Source organism: Nyctereutes procyonoides, unplaced genomic scaffold (assembly GCF_905146905.1).
Source record: "Nyctereutes procyonoides isolate TBG_1078 unplaced genomic scaffold, NYPRO_anot_genome, whole genome shotgun sequence".
In the NCBI taxonomy this organism is placed as follows: domain Eukaryota; kingdom Metazoa; phylum Chordata; class Mammalia; order Carnivora; family Canidae; genus Nyctereutes; species Nyctereutes procyonoides.
Genome location: NW_026575044.1, coordinates 35,864,497 through 35,876,925, shown reverse-complemented (window position 1 = coordinate 35,876,925; position 12,429 = coordinate 35,864,497).

The following is a 12,429-nucleotide window of genomic DNA, read 5'->3' as shown; positions in this document are numbered from 1 at the left end:
TTCTGTTGTAAAAATTGTGTTTTCATTTTCTGTTTTTGTTATTTTAATCTTCTTTCTCTTTTTCTTAGTCAAGTTAAAGATTCTATAATTTTGTTATCTTTTCAAAAGACCAATCCTTAGCTGTGTTGGTTTTTAAAATTGGTTTCTTTCCCCCTCTATTTTGTTCATTTCTACTCAAATCGTACATTTTCTTCTGTTAAATTTAGGCCTAGTCTGTTCTTTTTCTAATGGTGTAATACCAGGTTGTTTATTGAAATCCTCCTTTTCAATGGAAGCATTGATCACAGTAGTACCTCAGAGTACTATTTTTGTTGCATCCCATAAATGTTAATATATCATGTTTTCATTGAGAGATATTTCTAACTTTCCTTTTGATTACTCCTTTAACCCATTAGTTATTCAAGAGTGTGTTAATTTCCACATGTTTATGAACTATCCAGTTTTCTTTCTACCATTAATTTCTAGTTTTATTCTTTTGTGGTTGGGAATACACCTGGTATGGTGTTAATCTTAAATTTTTTGAGACTTGTTTTGTGACCTAACATGATACGTTCCAGAAAATGTTCCATATGCACTTGAGAAAAACGTGTACTCTGTTGCTGTTGGGTGAGATATTTTGCATGTCTAGTAGGTTTATTTGGCCTATAATATTGTTCAACTGTGTTTTTTTGTTCAAATATTCTACATTTTTATTGACTTTGTGTCAGATGGTCTATTATTGAAAGTTGGGGTATTGAAATCCCTTACCGTTATTGTATTGTTGTATATTTCCCCTTAAATTCTGTCAACATTTACTTCATATATTTAGATGCTCTGATGTGGGCTATATATATATTTATAATTATTATATCTTCTTGGTGAATTTACCATATTATGTTTTCTTATACGATGTCTTTGTCTCTTTTGATAGTTTTTCACTTAAAGACTATTCTGTCTGATATAAGTATAGCCACCCTGTGCTCTCTTTTGATTCTCATTTGCATGGAATATCTTCTTCTATCCTTTACTTTCAGTCCATGTGTATCCTTAAATCTGAAATGAGTCTCTTGTAGACAGCATATCGTTGGATCTTGTTTTGTATCCATTCAGCTATTCTATGTCTTTTGATTGGAGAGTTTAGTCCATTTACATTTATAGGAATTGCTATGGCTATTTTGTTACTTGTTTTCTGTTTGTCTTATAGTTTTTGTGTTACTCTTTTCCTCTCTATCTTCTTTTGTATTTTGTTGAATTTTTATAGTGACATGCTTTGAGCCTTCATTTTCTTTTGTATATATTTTATAAGTATTTTCTTTGTAATTATGATGGTGGTTGCATAAAATATCTTATAGTTAAAAATCTATTTTAAACTAATAACAAATTGACTCCAATGTAGATAAATACAATTTACTCCTCCTTCACACATGCGTTATGATATTGATGTCAAATTCTTTTTATATGTATATCTGTTAACATTTTTATACTCTAGTTATTTTTATACTTCTATCTTTAATTTCTATACAAGATTTAAATTAATTTAAAGTTCACAGTATTTATTTATTTACCTTTAGCAGTTAGCTTTTTACTTTCATATGCTTTTTATTGTTGTTTAAGATCCTTCATTTCAACTCAAAGATCTTCCTTTAGCATTTCTTATAAGACAGGTCTAGTGGTGAAAAACTCTCTCAGCTTTACTTATCTGGAAAAATCTTTATTTTTCCTTCATTTTTGAAGAATATTTTTGCCAGATATAGTATGTTTGGTTGGTAGGGCTTTTCTTTTGTTTTCAGTGCTTTGAATATATCATCTCAGTCCCTTCTGCCCTACAAGTTTTCTACTGAGAATCTGCTCATAGTTTTATGGGGATTCTCTTATATGTAACACATCACTTTTCTCTTGTTGCTTTCAAAATCCTCTCTCTCTTTGACTTTTGACTTTTTGATTATGTGTCTCAATGCAGATTTCTTTGGGTTCATCTTAGTTGCAGTCTACTGGGCTTACTGAATCTGAATGTCCATTTTCTTCCCTAGATTTTGAAGTTTTCGCCATTATTTCTTTACATAAGTTTTCTGTTCCTTTCTCTCTCTCTTCTCCTTTTAGGAATGCCACAATATGTATCTTTTTTGATGGTGGCTATGAAAGAACAAAGAGAAAAAAGTTGAAAATAAGTAAAGAAATAGCCCTTTAGACCTTCTTCACTTATTTTCATCTTTTTTCTCTTTCTCTGGATAATTTCAAATGATGTGTTTTTGAGTTCAATGACATTTTCTTCTGCTGATCAAATTTGGTGTTGAGCCAGTATAGTGAATTTTTCAGTTTAGTTATTTTATTCTTCAGCTTCAAAATTTGTCTCATTTTTTTTTCTTTGTTGATATTCTTGTTTTGTTCATGCATTGTTTTCTTTAGCTTGAGGAGAATTTTTACTTCTAATTCTTTGTCAGGTAATTCCTATATCTTCATTTTTTTAGAATCAATTTCTGGAGATTTATTTTGTTTCTTTTCTTGGGCATGTTCCCCTGTTCCTTCATGTGTCTCATAACTGTGTTGCCATCTGTACTTTAAAAAAAAAAAACAGCCACTTTTCCCAGTCTCTATGGACTGGCTTCATACAGGGAAAGACCTTTGCCAATCAGACTGGATAGGGATTCTGAGGGCTCTTGAAACCTCTTTTTGGGTGATGCAACATCACTAAGGCTGTGCCTATAATTTCTCAATTAAGGAGGCTTGCTGATTTCTTATTCAGGAGCTCATAAATCTCTCTCTCCCTCTAGTGTTGATCTGTGGCACTGCAAGCTGTCTGGTTTCAGAGAAGTAAGCTGCCCCCACTACTCCTTGTTGTTAGCAGCCACCAGGCATCCACACTATGCCAACTCCATGTCAGCACCCCAAGTCAGACAAGACAGATATTGGTCCCTTGGGCAGCTCTCTGAAAAGCTGGAACATTGGATACACATTCCACTCTTCTCTTTCTCCCCGAGGAAGAAGTAACAGTATAGTATGCTGTCTTCTGGCACTGAGCTTTGCCGTCCTGGAGGAGGGACTGACATTGGTAAAGTGAAATTGCTCTTCTCACTTGTTTTGATGTAGCTTTTTTCTGTTTTGTACTCACCTTGGGTACTATAACTTCTTAACTGGATTCTGGAAATCTCATAAGTATATTTTGGTTCATATATAGTTTTTAAATTGGTATTTCTATGAGGGAACAGAGCCTGGGACTTCCCTTTCTGTAATCTTGCTGATATCACCTTTTGCTTTTTTAAATTATTATTATTTTTTAGTAGAGTACTTTGGCTGGAATTATTTAAAAAATAAATTGTGTATTGCTGTACCAGTGAGGAAGTATAATAAGTTGAACTGATTTTAAATGGAGTAAGAGATTTTGGATGGACTCCCAAATTGGTGTGTCATTCTCTGACTTCTTTCATATCCACATTTATAATTGGTTACCTAGACATCATCTGACTCGAACAATTATCATGGGTTTACTTAAATAGCTTAACTGACTAAGATTCTAACAAAAATCAATTTTACTTTTTCATTGCACCACCCCTGCCAATCCACTCAATAAATCCTTCTTCAAACTTGAGATTTTGAGAAAATAAGATGGTTTTTCTCATCACTCTCAGGTATTATTGAATAATGTCAACTTTAAGATAATAAAACACCCAATCCAGTCTAATTTCAAAATTCAAAATTCCAAGCAAATTTATAACATTACTCCTACCCCAACTCAGGTTTGATACAGGCCAAGGAGCCTGAATTAGGAGAGGGAGCATGGATGATTTGTCCCTGCCCCTACTTCTCATCTTGCTTTACTACTGGTTTCCCTTTCATTATGGTGTCTCTGAACTGGAGCAGTGGACAGGAAAGAGATTAGGGCAAGAATAGTCTTATCTTGAATTTGGTGTTAATGGATGCTTTTTGGATTCTCTGAAGACCCTTTACCATCACTAGGGATCTAAGTTCTGTATCTGTCTCAGTTCACACAGATAGTGCTTCTTTTAGTGGCTGCTTATGATCCCCTAACCTCTGACTTCCAGTGGTTGCACATATATACCACATTCCCCCTAGAGAGTAATTTTGGCCCTTATGACATTCTGGTAAATATCTATCCCTTCTAATTTCTTCCAACTTACAGAAAACATCATAAAGCTTTGAAATGTTAGAAGCCTTACTTCTTTGCTTTGCCACCAGTAGGCTGCCTCAGCTAAATTTTTCCCTTCTTAGGTATTCTAAATCCTGCATCTCTCAAATTCCATGGTGACATACTTATCATGCTCTTCAAATAGTTCTCTTGGACTCCTCCTCACTTGGCTTGAAGTGAGGACAAGACATCTTCCCTCTCCTCCCTTACACTGATGGCTCTCTCTCTCTCTAAAAAAGTCCTTACCACCAGCCTCTTTATGCTCTGGGTGAATTCAGGGCCCTTGACAGAATTCAGATATAAAATTCATAATAAAACTACCTCAGCAAACTAGGAGTAGAAGGAAACTTCCTCAAACTGAAAAAAACATTTTTTAATGCTGCCATTCTCATCATACTTTATGGAGCATAACTAAATACTTTCCTCTAAAATTAGAAACCAGGTAACATGTCTGTTCTTGCTACTCTTATTCAACATAGTGCTAGAAGTCTAAGCTGGTGTAATAAGGCAAGAAATAAAAATAAAAATCATAATAAGAAAAGAAGAACTAAAATGGTCATTATTTGCAAACAACATAGAAAATCCCAAGGAAACTAACAAAACAAAACAAAAAACCCTAGAACCAAAAAGTAAGTATAACAGGGTTACATAAAAAAAAACCCATCGCATTTCTCTATGTTAGGAATGAACAACTGGACAGTGAAACTGAAACACAGTACATTTCCAATCACACCAAGAAAAATAAAACACTTAGGTACAAAACTAACAAAACATGCACAGTATCTGTATGTTGAAACTTTAAAATCCTAATGAGAAAAATGAAAGGATATCCAAATAAATTGTTAGAACCACTGTGTCGTGAATTGGAAGACTCAACAAATTGATCTCTTAAGTCTGATGAAAATTCCAGGAAATTCTTCTAAGACATAGACAAGCTGATTCTAAAATTCATATGAAAAGGCAAAGGAGCTAGAATACTCAAAACAATTGTGAAAAAGTAGAATAAAGTTGGAGGAATCACACCATCTGATTTGAGATGTGAAATAGAGCTACAGTAATAAAGACAGTGTGGTATCAGCAGAAGAATTAAAACAGCCACTGAATTGAGAATCAAGAAATAGAACCAAACAAGTACAGCCAATTAATTTTTGACAAAGATGCAAAAGCAATTCATTGAAAGGATAATCTTTCCAACAAATGATTTTGGGCTATTTGGACAATCAGGCAGAAAGAGAAGGGGGAGAAAAAAATAACCTTGACCAAAGCCCCACACTATATAAAAATTCATTCAAAATGTTTCAAAGATTGAAATGTAAAGCATACAACTATAAAACGTTTATAAGAAAACAAAGAAAAAATGTTTGTGACCTAGGGTTAGGGACCAGTTTTTAAACACTAGAGATAAAAATTTTAATAGCTAAATAAATTAGACTTCATGAAAACTAAAAACTCTTGCTCTGTAAAAGACTCCATTTAAAGAATGAAAAGACAAGGTATAAATTAGGAGAAACTATTTACAAATCACATATCTGACAAAGGACTCATATCCAGAATATATAAAGAACTCTATCAACTCAAATGTAAGAAAACAAACAATTCAATTATAAAATGGGCAGCATACTTAAACAAACACTTTGCCAATACAGATGGCAAATAAACACATGAAAAGATTTCAACATCATTAGCCATCAGGGAATTGCAAATTAAAACAACAATGAGATCCATTACACACCTATTAGAACAGCTAAAGTTTAAAAAAATATTGTCAGTACCCAATGGCAGCAATGATGTAGAGAAACTATATCTTTCACATACTCTTGGTGAGGATGTAAAATGGTACAGCCACTCTGGAAACAGTCTCATAGCTTCTTGTAAATTTAAATGTAAATTTTTCACATGATCCAGCAATTACACTCTTAGATATTTATTCTAAAGAAATTAAAACTTCTGTTTATAGGAAAAAACCTACACACGAATATTTATTTGTAATAGACAAAACGTGGAAATGAGTCAATTGTCCTTTAATGGGTGAATGGATAAACAAAGTGTTCTGCATCCATACAATAAAGCTCTACTCCGCAATAAAAAGGAACAGACTATTGATATACGTAATCACCTAGATGTATCTCAAGGCACTTATGTTAAGTGAAAAAAGCCAATCTCCAAGGGTTATATATTGTATGATTGCATTTATATAGTTATCTCGAAGAAATAAAGTGATAGGATGGAGAAGAGATCAGTGGTTGAAATTGGAGGAAGAACAGGACTTTTAAGAAGTAACATGAAGGAGTTTCTTTGTGCTCAACAAGATAAATTTTCACAGAAATATACATTTTTAAAAGTTCATATAAAAACTTGTGAAATCTGAGGGCCCCTGGGTGGCTCAGTTGATAAAGCATCTGCCTTCGGCCCAGGTCATGACCCCAGGGTCCTGGGATGGAGCCCCATATGGGGCTCTCTGTTCAGCAGGGAGCCGTCTTCTCCCTCTCTTCCTCTCCCTGGCTCATGCTTTCCCTCTCTTCTCTCTCTCTCTCTCTGAAATAAATAAATAAATATCTTAAAAGAAAGAAAACAAAACCTTGTGAAATCTGAATAACTTAGGCTTATACTTGAATTAATAATACTGTACCAATGACAGTTTCCTAGTGTTGACAATATACTATGCTTACATAAGATATTATCATTGGGGGTGTCTGGGTAAAGTATACATGGAACTCTCTATTTTTATAATTTCTTATGAATCTTTGAATCTTAAACTATTTCAAAGTAAAAAGTCAAACAGATACACACATATATGACCGTGTCCCTTCCCTATTGTAATGACTCCACTTTGCCAATAGAATTAAGCCCACACTACTCAGCATAATTTTCACACTCTTCAGAATGTTTTCCAAGCCTCCATTCTCATTCTATCTTCTACAGTTTCCCTTCTACTCCCCTCATACACCAAAATACCCTGTGTTTCTCACGCAGTCACATCATTGCAGATTGGTTTCCTTCTATTCCCCTGACAAACCCTTACCCACCTTGCACATACAGAAAGAGAATCCTCCTTCTCCTCTTCACTTTCTGGTGTCTTCCCTTCATTCCTGACCTTCTCTTCCTCAAAGACAGAAGACATCTGCAGCAGCTCATCTGATGGAGAAAAGCCTGATGTCCACAAGGTGAACAGAGTGAGATAATATGGTATTTGCCTTTCTCTGACTGACTTATTTCACTTAGCATTATACTCTCTAGCTCCATCCATGTTGTTGCAAATGGCAATATTTCATTCTTTTTATGGCTGAATAATATATAAACCATGTCTTCTTTATTCATTTATCAATCGAGGGACACTTGGGCTGCTTACATTTCTTGGTTATTATAAGTAATGCTACTATAAACATAGGGGTGCATGTGTCCCTTTGAATAAGTGGTCTTGTATTCTTTGGGTAAAACCCAGCAGTACAAAAGCTGGATCATAAAGTAGTTCTATTTTTAGTTTTTTTTTTAAGATTTTATTTATTTATTCATGAGAGACACAGAGAAATAGAGAGAGAGGCAGAAACACAGGCAGAGGGAGAAGTAGGCTCCATGCAGGGAGCCTGACATGGGACTTGATCCTGGGTCTCCAGGATCAGGCCCTGGGCTGAAGGCGGCACTAAACCGCTGAGCCACTCGGGCTGCCCTATTTTTAGTTTTTTGAGGAATCTCCATAGCTTTCCATAATGGCTGCACCAGTTTGCATTCCCACCAAAGGGCAAGAGGGCTACTTTTTCTTCATATCCTCACCAATGGCACAATTTTTTGTGTGCAAAACCCCAACAGTCAGAACCTCAGAATGAAAGAGATGTGAGTGGTAGCATTTGATCTTCAAGCAAGACCTTAAAACTCTAGTCGAAACCCAACTCAACTGTTCTCTCCTTTTTGAAGCCTTCCCAACTTTGACAGGCACTCCATCATCCTGTCCTTCATGTCCCCAGTGCTCTTGGATTATAGCACATGATGTAATAATGCACCGGTGATGATATTCACTGAACTGTGAACTCAAGAGTGGTATCCCCTCGGTTTCTTTCAGCTTTGAATTTATTAGGAATAAAAGGGAGTATAGCATATAGATACCTAAAAAGGCACCCATCTAATTTTCAGAAGAGCAAACACAGGACATTAAGAAAAGAGCCCTGAAGCCAAGAATTATTTGCTGCAAAATACCTCTGTGACAAGTCTGTATATGTAAGAAAAGAGGAGGAAAGATCTCTGAGCATATTCAAGATGGTAGGTATATCTTAAAGGAACAGAATCTGGTGTTAATCAAACATGAAGTCAGGAGGGGAAAAAAATGGGGGGGAAAGGGGTTCTCTGATAGATAGCTGCTGAATACAGCCAGAGGCAGCTGAATTGGACCATAAAGCAGTAGCATTTGTCCCTGGAAAACTCCTTCAGTGAGCATGTAGAAGAGGGCATTCAGTCTCATTATCCAGCAGGGTCTCTTTTTTTCCTACCTAACTTCCCTCTTTCTCTGTGTCCAGCTATTCTGTTTCATTGTATTCTGGAATTTGATCCTACCCACTACATATTTATGCACACAAAACTATAAAGCAGTAGATAAGGCATCCCCAATGGTGCAGAGGGTGAATTCAAGTCCAGCTGCTCTGTTTCTACCAGGAGCAAGCAGACCTGTCTTCAGTAGGACAGCCAAAACGCATACATTTTCCAATATGCCACAAAGATTTCTTTGGAATCAAGCAGTTCGCTATGTTGAAATTGGGTATGTGGGGTTTTTTTTTTTTTCTAGAAACATTCTAGCCAGCTAACATTGAATTTATGACTTTGCAGAATTCCCTGAGAATAGGTGAAGTGAAAAATCGTACCCATGTTGTCAACAAATTCCAAGAATAACGTTCCTGTCTATCCATCCATACAAGGAAGTTTACATGCCATAAACATATGGATGAAAACAGTAATTCACTAGCATCACAAGAAAGTGGTTTTTTTTAAAGTGTGGGAAAAATACAGTAAATTTTCAAGCCTACTAAAAAAAGGTAGGATATAATCTTCCTGCCCCATAATTTCGCATCTTATTCCTCACTCATTGTAAAATATATTTGGAACATCTAACGTAAAGTGTACCTGCTTTGGGATTGTATGCAAGCAAAAAACTCTTAGTCCCATAAGAAGAGAGTAAACTTTATCATATATTCATTTTAGTACAAGAGACATATTACATATGCATAAATTTTATTATTCTTGCATGTTCCATGGCTGTTTACTTTTCTCATCGTGGGTGCTCATTGTTACGCATGGCTTTGTACACAATTTTTTTCAAAAAAAGCATTTTTTTTGAGAAGCAAGCTTTCACATAACTTTATCTTTTAGCTGGGTATGTATGTGATAAGAAATTGTAACTCGACAGACCACCCTGGTATAATCAGAGATTATCTTTTTTACCTGAGCCTTCTCACATAATATTCACCGCTGAAAGATCTTGTTCTAAAATTTTCAAAGAATTTCATGTTAATAATTTTCTGTGCCTGCACATCTGAAGAATTGGACTTGTATCAAAATTGTTCTGGAGAATATAACTCAAAGATCGGCAAACATCTTAAAAATTAATCATGCTAACTTTATATTTTAAATAAATCCTTATATTGTTCCTAAACCAGAGCCATTAAAATGGTGGGCAGCCAATAAATATTATTTGTGGTTAATAACCATACACATATTCGCTGATCCCCACTGCGCTGAGCTCTGGAAGGTAGGTGTAGCAATTATTTTTTGACCCTGCTTCGGAGAAGAAACTGAAGAGGAGGAACTCTTACTGAAGTTATCACCCTAAGAGTTACGGGTAGATTCTGGAATGAGATGAGGGATGCATCATTCCCAAGACACACTGCACCCCAGTCTTCCCTGCTCCTCCGCTGGCTGGGGAAATAACAGCTATTTAGCGATATTAAGTAAAATAATAATGATGCATTTTATTTACAAGGCACTTACCCTCCATTGGCATGCAAGGTGTCTGCCTGGAAGCACAGCAGTGAAACAATTAAACTTTATTGAGCTGTCTGATGTCATCCCCGTGTGGATGTTGGCATATTGTAAGACCTCGCTCAGGGTTTTTTGTATAAGACTTGCATTTTCAGTATAACTACCCTTGATTCTTGTGTATCTCTAATTTCTTTCCATAACATCAATAAAAGAGAATATTGAGGGGAGAAAGGTCTCTTCCAAACAGGGGGTCTGACTCTCGGCTGTGATTTGCTTGGCAATTGGAGATTTTGTGTACAGTCTCTTACAGCAAAAGGTGAGAAATGCAGAAGCAATGGCTTTTAGAAAAACACAGAGAGCAGCAGGAAGCCCTCTCTGCCCAATTACAAGGTGATCCCAGTTCATTTTTACGGTTTGTTTCTTCTTTTTTTTTTTTTATCACATATGTTTCCAAACACAGTCTTGATGTCCTGTGGGGCTGCTTTTGTAAAAAGCCATAGCCTCTGATTTAAGGAGCTTCAAAAATAGCTCTCAGTTTCTTCAGTCTGAAAGAGAACAGTCAAGTAACAGCACATTTATTCTCTTTGAAAAATAGAAAGATGTCAAAAGCAAAGTTCATGGCAAAATTAGGCTGATTTGTTTTGTGCTTCTGTGATTCTGGCTGTGGAAGTAAACAGGGGGAAAAAACACAGGGGTTTGTTTAATAAGCAAAAAACGCTATTAAAATGAATTCTGTGCTTAAAAACCTACCCTTGAAGGAAGAATCATCAATTATACAAGCTTTGGGAAAGGGGGAAAAAAAAACAAAGCTTGATATCCACAGTCAGACATTTTCCCCTAGTCAGCATACAATTCAGGCATCATGTTCAGAAAAAGGACAACCTCATTACTTTGATACAAATGATCAGTGGTTCTCAGAGATTCTCTGTGTTGGTTGTGACAGATGCTAAGCAGTAATCCTGCCATTAAAACTTCCACAATAAAAGCAGCTTTGGCTGGTAGTAACAAAAGGATGGCTCCAATTTGGAAAACTTTCAGGAGATGCCCAGATGAGATTCTCCAACAAGTGCCACCCAGGAAGAGGCCATTGAAGTTCTAATTGAGACAGCAGCCATAGCACTGACTTCACTCTCCTTGCACAGCACAATTTGACACTCTGAAGTCCAGTGGTGACAATTCTGCTGCCCCAACCTTGCATATTTCTTAGGATGGAGTATCAACTAATTTACAGGGTCCTGCATCACCATCACCTTCTATTTTTCTGGATTTGTATACATAGGGTCTGGAGCGAGGGCTAGATCTAGTTGTCTTTTTTTTTAAGATTTTATTTTATTATTTATTTGAGAGAGAGAGTGAGAGAGATCACAGAAGGAGAGGAAGAGGGAGAAGCAGACTCACTACTGAGCCTAGAGCCGAATGTGGAGCTTGATCCCAGGACCCTAAGATCATGACCTGAGCCAAAGGCAGATACTTAACCAATTGAACCACTCAGATGCCCCTAGACCTAGTTTTAATCTCCAAGAAAGTAAATGCGTGATTTCTTCTTCCAGAGCTCACAACTGATAGAAAGTTTCTCAACATTGGAAGTGACAAGAGGCCAAAATCAATTCTGGGAATTGGCTGGGAAACATCAGTCCCATTTCCAAGTAAAATATACTTTTATATTGAACTGAACTATTGTATACTGCAATGCTGAGGTTTGGCATTTCTTGTTGTTTGTTGGTTGATTTGTTGTGGTCATTCTTAATGAGACCCAATGGGAAAAGGGGCATACACAAAGCATACTGAATTTTCTAGGTTAGGTCTTTGTTCTAACATGGTGGTACAGTCATGTGAACCAAACAGCCTATCTGCCCTTCTTTCTGTTCCTATTTTTTTCCATAAATATTATGTTGGCCAAGATATCCGGGTGTGTGTGTGTGTGGAATATGCATTCTGCACCAACACAATGATTTTCCAGGAGGACAAATCATTCCTGGAAGTGCTGACTGTATCTTCACTTTTCTCAAGTGCACTAAACTCCCACATAGCACAAAGCCCTATAACACATGCTATTCCTTTTTCTTGGAACATTCTTCTGTCCTCAGCATGGTCCAATTAGCTTCTTTTCTTCCAGTGGATCCCAGCCTAGTAATCACTCTTTGATTGCCTCCTCTAATGGTTCTTTATCATATGCTCAGTAAGCATGTACATCTTCTTGCTACTGCTTATCACAGGTATAATGTTATATTTTTTCATAAGTCATCTTTTGACTAATGTCTTAAACAGTCTCTATGACTGGAATATAATAAATGCATGTATGCTCTACACATGACCAATTTTCAGTCAACTATACAGAGGAA